Below are 14,415 nucleotides of genomic sequence, written 5' to 3'. Positions count from 1 at the left end.
TAAAACCCTGATCTCCCCTTATATCCAACAAAGTGCCTTATTCCAACAATTTCTATCTTAGTTCATGGGAGAAGGGTTTTTGGAACTGGAGACCCATGAAGAAGATTCAATATATGTGCCTCTAGCATTGAATTTCACTCACATGGGATGCTGGATCTCCCCTGACACAAATAACCAGTCATTTATGAAAACCGGTGAAAATGCCCAATAATAAAGGTGAATATCTGCCATTCCCTGACCTGCCAACTCACAAGGTGCCTTCGTTTGCCACAGAATATCAGCACCTGGTGTGGAGCCGATATCACACAGTGTCAGGAAACACAAGCTGGAAACCACTGAAAAGTGTTTCAAGCTCGTTTTTAGGTCTCGCCTCTCAATGCGCATGTGCATTGAGCAGAGCGAGACTATAGCGACTTAAACAGACTTTACCCAACTGGGCGATTTGGTGCTGTGCCCGTGCGCTTTTAGGTCAATGCGCAAGCGCATTGACCTAAAATGCGTGTGCACATCATCAAATCGCCATCTGTTCCCTCAGCCGCACTCCTCCCACACCTTTGAAGTGAAGCTTAGCTTCACTTCAAAGGCCCCTGCTGCTTCACACCCTCATCGCCGCTCTCCCCACTCCGCCCCCTCCCCTGACCGCCGTGTCGCATTTCTCCTCCCCCCTCCCCACAGCAATGCCCTCCGTCTTGTTTAATTATTTGTCACTGCTGTGTGCAGCCCAAAGCGCAGTTGCTTCATTTCGTCTATTAAACCTTTCTGAATTTAACCGTGTTCTTATATGTCCCCTTATTTTGTATTTGCAAATCTACTGAAAGAAACCCCTTTAGAAAGAAAATTAATACAATTTTACAGACGTTGTAAGCTTAATAGTTGCCTATATTGTATATAACGCGCCACAATTTAACCTAGACATCCCACTGCGCACTCTCCCACCTGTCTTTAAACATTTGTGCATTGCTTTAGCCCTAAATAGTATCCTCAGACCGTGTCATCAGTACGTGTTGAGGTACGGCCTCTTTTCATGTTGAACCTAGCCTGTATATTTGTAGAGCATATATGTTCTGCCCAATCTGTACCTTCGTACTGAGTTCACAGTTATAATTTTAAACGCTATTCATCCTGTCTGAACGTGTTCTGAGCAAGATGGAGGTGTGTTTAGAATTCATTCTAGTAACCCATTGCTTAGTCAGCTGAACGTGAACTCGTCACTGCACCTTTCTAAGTTTGCGATACCATAGTCTTTCTTGGCTGCTTGGCGCAGGACGTGTCGCTACCTGTTGCTCATTACCCTAAAACCCCCCCGGACTTAATACTGCTTGCCGGTCCCGCATCGCAGTTGGAGGAGGGTGCTAAACGGAACTTGGAGCTGCACGCGAGGGGCACAGTGGAAACTGCGGCAGGGCTGCAAGCAGAGCAGCAGGGACTTCGTCTCCCAGGAGTCCCTGCCCCGACCGTTCAACACACCTGGTCCACTCTCCCTGCTGGCCACGCCCCCGCCCTGTGAGGAGAAAACCAGCGAACTCCCGAGTCTTCGTGGGATACCATAGTCTTTCTTGGCTGCTTGGCGCAGGACGTGTCGCCACCTGTTGCTCATTACCCTAAAACCCCCCCGGACTTAATACTGCTCGCCGGACCCGCGGGTTCCGCATCGCAGTTGGAGGAGGGTGCTAAACGGAACTTGGAGCTGCACGCGAGGGGCACAGTGGAAACTGCGGCAGGGCTGCGAGCAGAGCAGCAGGGACACCGTCTCCCAGGAGTCCCTGCCCCGACCGTTCAACACACCTGGTCCGCTCTCCCTGCTGGCCACGCCCCCCGAGGAGAAAACCAGCGAACTCCCGAGTCTTCGTGGGATACCATAGTCTTTCTTGGCTGCTTGGCGCAGGACGTGTCGCCACCTGTTGCTCATTACCCTAAAACCCCCCCGGACTTAATACTGCTCGCCGGACCCGCTCCGCGGGTCCCGCATCGCAGTTGGAGGAGGGTGCTAAGCGGAACTTGGAGCTGCACGCGAGGGGCACAGTGGAAACTGCGGCAGGGCTGCGAGCAGAGCAGCAGGGACTCCGTCTCCCAGGAGTCCCTGCCCCGACTGTTTAACACACCTGGTCTGCTCTCCCTGCTGGCCACGCCCCCCGTTCCTTCCCTATCCCTTCATAATACGACCAGGACTCAGCTGCGCGGGAGCGCCCCGGGAGAAGCCCGGGACAAGGGTGGGACCGTCTGTGGCCGTCAGGGGCCGAAGGTGGCTGGGCTGGGCCATCCCTCTGACTACCACTGTATCTGCCCCGGCCTGCTGCCCTTATTATCTTGATAGTAAGCCATGATAAGTTAATATTAACTGATTTTTAGTACGTTTAACCTGGCTCCAACTTGTATTACTCCCTCACTGTTTGGATTTTATCTTACAACTAATTATCCTATTTTATTCTATTTTAACTAAGGATGTCTAGTCCTGTTTCAAATTCTCTTCCTAACAGTGTGGGTGTATCCATACTTGGCCCACTCGATAAATACTTTGTTAGAGCCACAAGAGATATTGATAGGGAGATAGCGTTAGCAGAGAGGCGGGCCGAGCGCCGTCTCTCTATTGAGCTTCTCAAGAAACAGGTACCCCTCAATCCCGAGAAGGCCGCTATGAGCATATTAGCGCATAACACCACGTACCCCGATACTGATGCGGAATTGTTTAATACAGAAAACATTCCATTAATATTTCAAGATATTCCGCCAGTATTAGAAGGTATGGAAGTAATCGTAGACTGTAACAGTAGTGAGTCCACAGTTGCATCCAACAATCTTATAGACCTAAATACCCCTTTATCTTTAGACTCACCCCCTCACTCTATTAGTAACATTCCCTCATCAGTCCCAAAGACTCACACCGAGGCAGTCATGTTGCTGGACTCTCAACCTACTGCTAATATTAGCGAGCACATGACAATCCGCCAAGTAAGGGGAATAGAGGAGCAGTACGCTCCCCAGTAAGGAAAAGAAGGAGGAAGGGCGGGGTAAAAAACGGGGTTGGAAATCCATGGAAGGCTCCGCATGTAGCGGAACCTAAACATAATTCACCAAATGTAGTGGGGAAGGAGGATAAAACAGGGCAATCTACTTCAGATTGTACATCCTATTCTAATGAAGGGCTTTTGGAGGCAGTTGAAAGTCTTTTAAAGGCTCCCATTCTTCCACTCACCGAGAGGCTAAAAAGGCTAGGTGACAAAATGGATCGTCTTCTGTCGGAGTCTACTCCGTTAGAGAACTCTAATCTAATTATACCAACCATTCCAACTGAAACCCGACCCATAACTAAACAACCTGCCAATAATCAACGTAGGCAACACACAGCTACTCTTAGACCTAATAATACGCCTGCTGATATAAATTCCATCAAATCAGTAGGCACATTACATACTACAGCCAAAAAAGTCACAAGCAGAGAAAAGACTCAATCAGGGGTACAAAAATCTGTTCACACCAGCAGTTTACCCTCCACTAAGGCAAGTTATACGGCCAGAGAAAAACCTAATTCCAGAAACATAGTAGACCTGCCCCCGGACTCGTCTAACTTTGTCATCATTTTAACAGGTGTCCCAGCCGTACCCGAGGGAAACGTAGAATCAAATATTAGCCTGAAAAAACAAAGTCATCCACTGGTTGCGCATAAACAGACCGTTACCTTTACACTTGAATGGAGATATTGTCTCAGTGAGAAGGTGTTACTGGGTGGGTTTACGCCCAAAAGATATAGAAGGCGATTTGATCATAGTAAATTTTAGGGACCATAGAGTGGTCACATATATTAGTGACTGATTTCCGGGTAGAAGTAATGGAGGAGTATCATCCCGAAACTTGACCTACTTTTACCCAGAAACTATGATGTTGCCCCCGTTTAAACCTCCAAGGGGGCACAGTTTTGATGTCCCTTATCGCTCTAAACAAACCTCGAACTTTGTCATCCCTACTTATCATAATAGAAATGTTATCCCTCTCTTCCCGCCCAATTACGCAAACAGGTACCCAATCCCAATTGATAATAATTATCTTCCCACAGACCCAAAGGAATATTGGAACATTCCCTTATATAACATGTTTCATCCTTTAACTGGTATGGACGCAAACGAATGACTGAACCCAATTACCCCTTAAGAGAGACCTGTTCGCGAATACATGTCAATACCTCCTTTTTTAGTGGAGAAGGGCATGTCTGTACCGGGGATTCTTCATCAAACTACTCAGGGGGATGTTTTGAAAATGAAAGCGACACTAAATGAGGAAAGGGGTGTAAAATGTATTGATCTAGGCCGAGAAATTGCTGGCGGGACATCAATTGACCCTGATTCATCAGACAATTTATATGAGACTATTATTGATGATGATAAAGTGGAGGGGGGAGAAACTGAAATTCTTTCAGACAGTAGGGTGTGTAGTAACCCTCAGCAGAATAAAAGGTCTTGTAAGCAATGGTCTATCACTTTTTGGAACATCGCTGGTCTTAAAGCAAAATTAGATAACCCTGATTGGAAAATTTTACTGATAAATGTGATGTTATATGCCTACACGAAACTTGGGCAGAAAAAGAATACCACATATGCGGTTTTAAGACCATATCTATTCCTGCCATAGCTTCTGTACATGGCCGTGCTAAAGGGGGTTTATGTATGTATATTTCTAATTGCCTTATTTGTAAAAAAATTGAGCTGTTTTCCTATAACTGTTTTTATCATATTGTTGGGATTCACTTCGACAATTCAGCTTGTACATTAATAATTAATTTTTATAATAACATTCCGGCAGCAGATACATTAGTGGTGCTTAAAACCCTTAATAAGACACTCCACAGCATTCACAACAGTTCCCACAAACGGTTCATCGTTATATGGGGTGGTGACTTTAATTGCTCCCTGTGTAAAAGATCGGGATCCGGAAATTGTGGGCTAACAACTGATAGGGACACCACCCCTACACATTTTGAACATGCAACAACAGGGAACGCTCTAAACGAGATCATGTTTAACCATGATCTAGGGTTTTCTAAAGAACTATGTCACACTGCGACCCTTTTTACCCCAACCTTTAATGGGAGAGGTTCACTGTCTATAATTTGATTTCATTCTTACTTCCTCAAGTTATGGGCAGAGCATCTTAAGTTACAACATTTCAAAATCTGCTTTAAGTGACCATTTCCCCATAAGGATTGAGATAATGGACCCACATTTAATAGTGCACAACAGAGTCGAGGCTTTCTCTAAAAACCTAAAAATCACTAGGCAAAATGGTTATGCCTTGGAATGGACTAGGGTGGTTCCTGAAGAGTTCCTTGGTAATCTAATTAACTCATGTAGTGCCAATTTTTCTGTTTGCCTGGACGAGGAATCCGCTGACACTGATATTATAACTAATTTCAGCGGAATTATCTCTAGTATTAAACAAGGTCTCTGGGTAAACGCCAAGGATAAGAACACTGAAAGGAAACCTAGAGGCTGGTTTTCCTCAGCATGTAGTAAAATACACAAACAATTAAAATTGGCCTTAAATATGCAAACTAGAAATCTGTCCTTGATAAGGTTTTTACGTAAAGAGTACAAAAAGGCACAGAAAGATCAGAAATAGCTGTTGAGAAAGGAAGCCTGGACAGCCATTATGGATGCCTCAGAAACCAAGGATATGACGGCCTTTTGGAGAGCAGTGAATGCTCCCTTTTTTAAGGATAGCACTAAGGCTCGTCTGGAGATAGCCATCACTGAGGATGAATGGGTCAAGCACTTTGTAGCACTTTATTCCCCAGTTGTAACTGTAAATGATCCAGTATGCGAGCCGATGTGTAAGGGGAAGGGTACAGATGGGTTGGACCTCAACTTCTCCTTGGAGGAAGTAACTAAGGGTATTAATTCAAGTCTAGGTGGCAAGGCACCAGGCCCCGATGGCGTTCCTGTGGATATCTTCAAGAGGAATACCTTGCTTTGGGCACCTCTGCTCACCAGAACTTTTAATGCCGCATGTTCCACAAGTTTGTTGGGAACTTGGTACACGTCGATTATTGTCCCGATTTTTAAAAAGGGAGACAGAGCGAACTGTGCTTGCTATCGGCCGATATCTCTGCTCGACTCTACAATAAAAATAATTGGTAGAGTCTTACTAGATAGATTACATCTTTGGGCAGAGGAACACCATATTATTAGTGATCTTCAATATGGTTTCCGTGAAGGGGTCGGTACCATCGAGCAGGCACTAAATTTATCAATTTTGATCGAGAAATATACCAGGGCAAAGGGCGGTAGACTTTTTCTAACTTTTTTAGATTTGACATCTGCCTTTGATTTCGTAAATCACGAGAAACTATGGGATATTTTAATCAAATTAAGAGTGGATGTAAACATTATTAATTTTTTGAGAGAGCTGTATAATGGGGCCAGTGCAATGGTCAGATATGGAAAAAATGGGGAGTGTACAAGAAAGTTTAGTGTTGCGAGGGGTGTGAGGCAAGGGTGCGTCCTTGCCCCATTTTTATTCTCTATTTACATAAATAACCTGGAGGCCACATTACTACAGGACTGTAATGATATGCCCATTGCCACAGCCCGCCGCATACCCGCTCTCATTTACGCAGATGATGCCGTTCTTATGGCACGAACTCCCATAGCCATGCAGACTATGATTTCTTCTTTTAGTTCATTTATGGCTAAACTTGATCTACAAATAAACTGTACTAAGACTTTTACTATGAACTGTGGTGCCCACACAACTTACAAGAAAAAAACTATGTTCATAGAGTCAACCCCCTTACAACATACCCCAACCTTTGTTTACCTTGGGGTTATGTTTGATCAAACGGGCAAATGGAGTACAGAGATCCAAGCCAGAAATTTATTATTTTCTAAATCTATAATGACCCTTAGGTCTTTTAGCAAGAAGATGGGCAAAAAGCCAGTTAAAGAGCTCTTATATATATATAGAGCAAGCTGTGTCTCTGTAGCCCTATATGGGGCAGGAATATGGGGTGATTCAAACGTTAGCAGCCTACAAATCACTGAAAATGTTTTCTTACGATATCTTTTAGCTCTCCCCAAGAGTATCTCTAGTCACACCTGCCATTTAGAACTGGGTATCCCCCATCTGGAGGACCTACTTAAACTACAACCGATTCTTCTATGGCATCGTGTTTGGACAAATGAGAAGTGCCACCTAAATCGCGCAATTTTGGGGGATGTATTGAAATTAGATGGGTGGAAAAAGATAAAATGGTTGTGCTACATCAAGATGTTCTGTGATAATATTAAGCACCCGGAATTTTTCAGTGATCCGCTTTCAATGTTAGACATCTCTAGGAAAGTATTGAAACACCTAAGCTTAAACTTTTTAGAGAATCAAAGAAAAAAAACTGAATTGTCTAAAAAGACTGTAACTGCCCATTTAATGATAGTCAAATCAAGGATAATCCAGCCTTACCTAAATCTACAAATGAAAGAACAAGAAAGCTTTTTGTTGATTAGATTTAGATTTGGTATTTTGTTCAGACTGATGAGCTTTCCTGCTGTAAATGATTGGTCCAGGGAAATGTGTAAATGTCCATGTGATAACATTTCTGTACAATCGGACATACATATTCTTTTCTTTTGCAAATTCTATGTTATATCTAGGAAAAGATGGATCATGCCTATTTTTAAAATATATGAACTTGAGACAGTGTCGCCCTGCTTTTCTTGCTATACAACTCTTGGAGGACATTTTCTCAGTGGCCTCTGTTGCGGCTTTTTTAAAAAGTATTTTCTATTTACGTAAGAAAATGATTATATGAAATTTCTGGCATATGTTGTTATTGTGTAAATTGTTTCTTTTTAACATTTCAGTCAAGATGATGTATTGTACTTTTATGGTTATTCATGAATTATAACCGAATAAAGTCTTTGAACTGAACTGAGTTTGCGACTTGGAATGTTTCTTTATGCACGGTCATAAAGCTTGTTTGCAGATTTTTTTTTTTTAATTTAGGTACTTATCCAGGCACGCTTTGTAGGCTTGCATCACACTAACGATAGAAATCACTGCACAAGAAAATGCTTTAACAGACCCCGTAGGCACTCCACAATCGAAAATATGTTCAAAGACAGTTGCAGGTGTCCAAACTTATTTAAATCCTCTTTAGCAGTTGCAATTGGCCACATTCCTACTCCAGTATGTGTCCACAGTGTTGAAGTTGTACATTGCATTATGTATGAAGAACAAATGTAGGCACTCCAAATTATTACTCTGCATAGCTGTCTTACTTATTCGTTGTCTTTAATAATGGCCTTCTCTGTCCTGATGGATTTCACTTTTTTTTTTGTTCAATTGCAATTGTTTTTTTCCCCGATGTATGTGCCCTTGGCTTTGCAGAAGTGATGCATATTTGGCCGTTTCACTTGGTGTCCTTTCATATGCAAGAATTTAATATAATTAGACTTTTTTATTTTTAAGATTCTCATGATTTGGTCCTCCCTTGCCTCATAATTCCAGTAGCCCTGCCTATAGGGCAGTCTGGCAGTGCCCAATGGGGCTGGCTTGACCGGTCAAAGTGTATAGTGTGGGCATGGTTTTGGGCTGCTTGCCTGTTTTATGGTTTGGTGGACTGTTTACTGTTAATTTCTGTGCTGTCTGCAGCAAGCACAAATGCATGCAGTCTACCATACTTTGCAAAACATCTATACAGCTCACACACCCTCACTCACACTCACACCCTCACCCTCCCTCACAACCCTCTCACCCTCACTCAGCCTCACCCCCTCACCCTCACACACCCTCACCCTCACACATCCTCACCCCCCTCACCCTCGCACCCTCTCACCATCACCCCCTTCACCCTCACACACCCTTACCCTCATCCCCTCACCCTCACACCCTCACCCTCACACCCCCTAACCCTCACACCCTCACACACCCTCACCCTCACACACCCTCACACACCCTCACCCTCACACCCCCTCACCCTCACACACCCACTCACCCTCACCCTCCCTCACCCCCCTCACCCTCACACCACTCAGTGCTACAACACATATTGTGTTACAATAGGTGTCACATTTGCGAAAGATAAAACTATTGGCATTGTAAATAACAAAGCTATTAATTTCGCTATTTTCAAAACAAGCACATAAATAAAAAATGTCCTTTACAATACCAATAGCTCAAACTTTCCTAATGCGAGACCTATTGCATTGCTGTGCTTCTCTCCCCTGCTGCACTCTCCTGCTCTCTAGAGATGTGGCCTAACGACCAGAACTGCCATCTAAGTCACATAAATACAAAACATGTTGCATTCCAAATGCTAGAGGTGTCACATTCGCGAAAGTTATAACTATTGGCATTGTAAATGACAAAGCTATCAATTTAGCTATTTTAAAAAACAAAAAATAAATAAAATATTTGTCATTTACAAGACCAATAGCTCCAACTTTTCTAATGCGAGACCTATTGCATTTCCAATGCTTGTTTAGGTTGAGCCTGAGAAAGCATTTGCTATAAACACGTGTCTTACTTGCAAGAAACTGTGGTTACCAAAAAGGGCTTGGAGCCCGCCCATTGCTTACCATTGGTTGGCTTGCATAGTACTCTTCTTTGCAGCCTCATAGCTCATCAAGGCAGAGCTACTTTCATTTATGTTCCTCTCTCTGTGGAGCTGGGACCATGCACTGATTGATTCACGCTGCTCCGGACATGATTGTGGTACTATTTTGTTCAGTTTAACTTTTAGTATCCTGCAAACAGAAGGCATGGAACTGGCAAAAAAGTGCCCAGCAGAACAAACTAAATTGCAAACATTTATTTTCTACTGTCAACTTTCTCTCATCTTCCCAAGTCTTTTTTTTCTCACTTTCCACTCATGTTTACTTTTTTTTTTGCTTGTGGCCACTATTCTCAAAAGATCAAGAATATTTTATAGCAAATATTTTTTTTTCTTTATGTGTAATTTCTGAAATTATGCTTTAACACATAATCGTGCAGTATAAGTATACCCCAATTCACCCCACTCCAATCCGCCCCACCTCAACCCACATGACACCTCCCCACTCAATCCAATCCACTCTAGACCAATCCAAACCACTCACCCCAATTAATCCACTCCAACCCACCACACTCCAATCCTCCCACCGCACCCCACTCCAATATTCCTCAATCAATTGACCACACCACTCCAATCCAAAGCAGTCTACCCCATTCCAATCTGCCTCACCCCACTCCAAACCAAAGCAATCCGCCCCACTCCATCCCAACTCACCAACTCCAATCTGCCACAATCCACCCCACTCCAATTCAATCCACCAAACACATATCCAATCCACCCCAATTCAGCCCATTCCAATCTATTCCACTCCAATCCATCTCACCTCACCCCCACTCTAATTCACTGCACTCCCTCCCCAACCCACCCCACTCCAATCAATTTCACTTCAAGGCAAAACAATCTGTTCCCACACCAATCAGTTCCACTCCAATCCAAAACAATCTGCCCCACTCAACCCAAAACAATCATCCCCCTTCAATCCAAACCAATACACCCTACTACAATCCAAAACAATACGCTCCCATTCCAATCCAAAGTAATCTGCCCCACTCTAATCCAAAACAATCTGCTCAGTTCCAGTCATCCCCACTCCAATCCAAACCAATCAGCTCCACTCCAAACCAAAATAATCTGCCCCATTCCAATGCAAAACAATCTGCCCACTCCAATCCAATCCACCTCACCACAATTCAATCAACCTCACCCTAATTCTATCCACCCCACTTCAATCCATCCCAAGCCACCCCACTCCACTCCAATCTACCCCAATCCAATCCACCTCATTTCAATCCACCCCGCCCACTCCTATCCAGTTCACCCCATCCCAAACCATCTCAATCTAATCCCCCACTCAATCCAGACCACCTCACTCCAAGCTAACCCACCCCACTGCAATCTAATCTACTCCACTCCATCCAACTCAATCTAATCCACCCCACACCACTCTAATCAGCCCCACCCCACATTTCAGTCCACCCCAATCCAACCCACAACACTGCAGTCCAATCCACGCCACTCTACTCAAATCCACCCCACTCTATCCCAATCCAGTCCACCTCACACCAGTTCAGTCCACCCAACTCAGTCCAGTCCATCCAGCCTACCACAGTCCAATACACCCTAATCCAATCTACCCCACTCCAGTTCAATCCAATCCACCCCTCCACTCCAGTGGCGTAACGGAATTTGAAGGGGCCCCCCTGCAAGGTGCATGGAGGGGCCCCTGCTTCGGATTTGATCAGGAACTCTCGGACATGAGTACTGTGCTGAGGGGGCCCCCTGCAGCCGGGCCCCCCCTGCACTGCAGGGGCCTATGTTACGCCCCTGCTCCACTCCACTCTAATTGATCCCACTCCAAATCACTCTACTCTAATCCAATCCACCCCACCCCAATCCAATCTAATCTACCCCAATCCAATCCACCTCACCCGATTTCAATCCATCCCACTCCATCCCATTTATTCCACCCACTATAATCCAACCCACTCCTCTAAATCCAACCCACTCTACCCCAAAACAATCTACCCCAGTCTACTCCAATCAAATCCATCCCACTACTTGAATCCACTCCAACCCACTGCACTCTATTCCACCCCACTCCAGTCTCCGCCACTACACTGTATGCCACTCAACTCTATGGACACTGCACTCTACGACACTCCCTACCACTGAGCTCTACTCTTGTATATTGAACTCTAAAACACTCTGCTCCCACTACTCCACTCTACTCCAACAAACCCAGTATACAACACTACTCCCCACACTCCACTCTAGGAAACCCCAAGACAACTAACTTTTAGCCATGCTGAAAAGCAGCCGCACTGGTGTACATACAACACGGCAAAAAAACACATTGTCAAAGCCAAAAGTTTGGGCATATGCAAGAAGATCTATTGGTTTTGCAAATGCTTGTTTGTTCTTGGGGGCTTTAAAAGCTGAAATCCAGTATGGGGGCGTGAAAACAACCCAGGACATCGGCACCAGTCTCAGCAGTCTTGTTTATAGGAAGAGAGGGGTCTGGTGGGAGGGAGGAGATTCGCCTTCTATGTAGTTCTGAGCACAACGCCCCACCTCCTCCAAGACCACACCTTCGTAAGGTTGGTAGGGCTGCATTTTCAAGCCTCCTTCTAATATTGAATCGGTGCATTTGTCATTATGCGATCCGGGTAAGCCTATTCTTCCAAAAGGAACAGATTGTGTTTTATTTGATCAGATCGATATTTTTGGGAAATATAGTGTATTGGTAGTTTTGAAATATGTAAACAGTTTTAGGGAGTAGAATCATTTTGTCAGGGCGGGCAATCCTACTTAATAGATTAATAGTTAATATGTTCTAGTTCTCTATGTAACTTTGCAGCCCCATCCCAAAGGCGTGTCATGCTTAGCTGCCTGCATACGTTTTGATGCATTTTTATCACATATAGTGATAAGTAAACATGTAACAGCCTTTTGGGAAGGGCAGACATTCTTTACTACAAATGTTGCTGCTAAAAGCAAAGACGTGTACGTTTGCAGTTCGGTAACTGTATTGCTACTTGTTATGTATCATTTAAAAAAAGAAAAGGCTGATTTGGGTGCAAATAATTAAGAAATTGTTTTCTACTGGGTTTTACTTCCTGATCTAGCAGTGTGCTCTAAATAATCACCAGTGCTTTATTTAAATTGAACTTTGGGATTGCAAACGTTCTGCTTCAGTGTATAGGTCATAGAATTCTTTGACCTGTCGCGTTTTTTTTAAGATATTGTATTGTAAGGTCTACACAGCGGATGCGATATCCCAATGAACTACATGCCATTAATTGTGACAATCCTCTAGTTTAAATGCTTCTCCTGGTCCACCCAGCTTATATTTCCATGGCCAGGGTTATTTATTGTAAATACGGTGTCAGTTGTATAGTGCTTGCCAAACTCTGTTCACAGTTATCACAAAAAATACCGTACATTGAAGTTTCCATTCAGATTGTGGAAATCTAAATGCATATTTCTTTAAATTACACTTGTTTTAAGTACATTTCCTGAGCTGTCTCAGCTTTAACCCACATTGTGAATGGTAGATTGCAGAACCTCAGATATAAAACTACCTTACACAAATATACATGAAACAAATAATGTACTTTTATCACAACTCACTTGGGAGAAGGGGGGAGGGAGCATTGAGTAGGTCAGCGTTAGGCTGTGAGTAGCTCGTGTTATCTTCATCTTGTGTGCCTATCCTGGCATTTGCAGGAGCCACGGTTGGCCAGTGTGCTGTGGAAGCAACTCAGAGAGATGCTGCATAGCACAGGGCCTAGGGGCTATGCTGAAAGGTCTCTCTGCCCAGCAACCTGCATTTGAAGATGCCAACAAGCGGGTTTCCAAGCCACTCCATGCTGTCATTTAAAAATAAGTGCATTTTATGAGTTATACTCTTCAATGGATATCTATGGACACAATGACCGAACAAACCTGACTAATCAAAGGAAAGGACTTAAACATTTGAATCTACCAACTTGGAGTATTCTGGCACCGCTATGGAGGGTTCACGACTGGCACAGGCTACCAACCTGTGCCTGGTTGGACCCTACCTATGACATCATATCTTTTATGCTTAGATTTAGATAATTTAGATTTAGATAAATATAAGAGTTTTTGGAGCCCGATGAGAATAATGCTTCAAGTACCCTGTTGGCAAACACGAAGGAATATATAAGCTCTTTATTAATCCTGTCCCTTTTCTGTGTTTGATGGGACTTGTGGGTATAACACAATTCCTGGGTTCACTGTTGACATTAACACAAAACATCTAGACACATATATGTCAAAAGCACCCCTGCCCTCTAGTATCCCGTTTTATACAGCCCCTCTTTACACAGGTTCAGTGTTCGCTGAGGGGGGCGTTTGACGCGACGCCGCTGCTCCTGGACACCTGAGACCTGAAAGGGAACCCGCAGGTCGCCCGGGGGCCACGCGCCGAGCTCACGTTGCTCACGCCGGGGCCGGTCACCATGGCAACGCTGTCACCTACCGGGACGCTGCAGAAAGAGACACAGTGAGGTGCTGACAGGCCGGGGGCATGCTGGACCGGGCCTGTCCGCAGTCATGCATGGGATAGAGAGGGTCAGAGGGCGCTGGCTGATCACTGCAGCCTCCTGCACCATCCCACACTCCTCCCAGACAGCCCCTGCTGCTCCCTCTCACCTCCGGCACTGGCTTTACCGGCTGCCGAGGGAGGTGATGTGACGGTCCAGAGCCAGTGAAAGCAGGATTGGGGGGAGGGGGGTGTTGGGGGAGTAAGGAGGGTGCATGAAAAGTATTACAACTTATCCAAAACCTCGCAGACCTCTCTTCTGCATAATATTTCTGTTTTCCAGCCGTGTAGTGCCCTGAAACCAAGTGAC

General features: G+C 44.6%; 1 protein-coding gene across 1 annotated transcript in view; it reads right to left on the bottom strand.

The window, feature by feature from the left end:
* Positions 1 to 14,415, bottom strand: part of CIMIP2B (ciliary microtubule inner protein 2B) — a 130,826-nt gene that overhangs the window by 115,622 nt on the left and 789 nt on the right. The gene's annotated exons all lie outside the window — the stretch shown is intronic.

Source organism: Lissotriton helveticus, chromosome 2_1 (assembly GCF_964261635.1).
Source record: "Lissotriton helveticus chromosome 2_1, aLisHel1.1, whole genome shotgun sequence".
Lineage (NCBI taxonomy): Eukaryota > Metazoa > Chordata > Amphibia > Caudata > Salamandridae > Lissotriton > Lissotriton helveticus.
The sequence above is the reverse complement of the archived record's forward strand: the minus strand, read 5'-3'. Positions and strand labels throughout refer to the sequence as shown.